Source organism: Wolffia australiana, chromosome 5 (assembly GCF_029677425.1).
Source record: "Wolffia australiana isolate 7733 chromosome 5, ASM2967742v1".
In the NCBI taxonomy this organism is placed as follows: domain Eukaryota; kingdom Viridiplantae; phylum Streptophyta; class Magnoliopsida; order Alismatales; family Araceae; genus Wolffia; species Wolffia australiana.
The window spans coordinates 18,720,425-18,721,031 of record NC_135839.1 but is presented as its reverse complement, the minus strand read 5'-3'; positions in this window follow the sequence as shown (position 1 = coordinate 18,721,031).

Genomic DNA, 607 nt, shown 5'->3' with positions numbered 1-607 from the left:
GGTACATCCGAAAGATTGATTTTTAACGCCGTAATGAGCTATTTAAAGGGTATAAATTTCATGTCCGGGGTGCTAACTCTAAATTAGCGGGACAATTATAAATTAAACAAATTATATTAATTTACATGTATAGACTTACAATTTTTCTTGTTCAATCTAAAATTTTAACGTCTAATTTTATCATTATATTTTATAATTAGGTATTCAATGGTGTCTACAGAAGTACAGTAGACCCCCATCCCTTATATACAAAAGAGAGGTCCTACAAAATAAACAGATGTTATAAAAAATGATACTAACCCGCGCATTAGAGGATTGCGACCAATATGGATGACATGGACATTGTTGAAGTAATGCGTGTCATATCGCCCTCTCTGTCAAGTTTGAATATTAAACATGCGCAAGTTGATGCATAGCGAGCCGTATCTCTGCCTACCTAAGCCAATCAGAAGTTAAGCGGATGGAAAGTGAATCTCTTAGGCATGATAAAAGTAAATGTTGAATATTGTGAATGAAGGATACCTTGCCACACATATCATAGCAATCCATGTCAGTGTGCTTTATACTCTCATGCAAGGTTATATTCCTCGCAACGAAGATGGTTGCC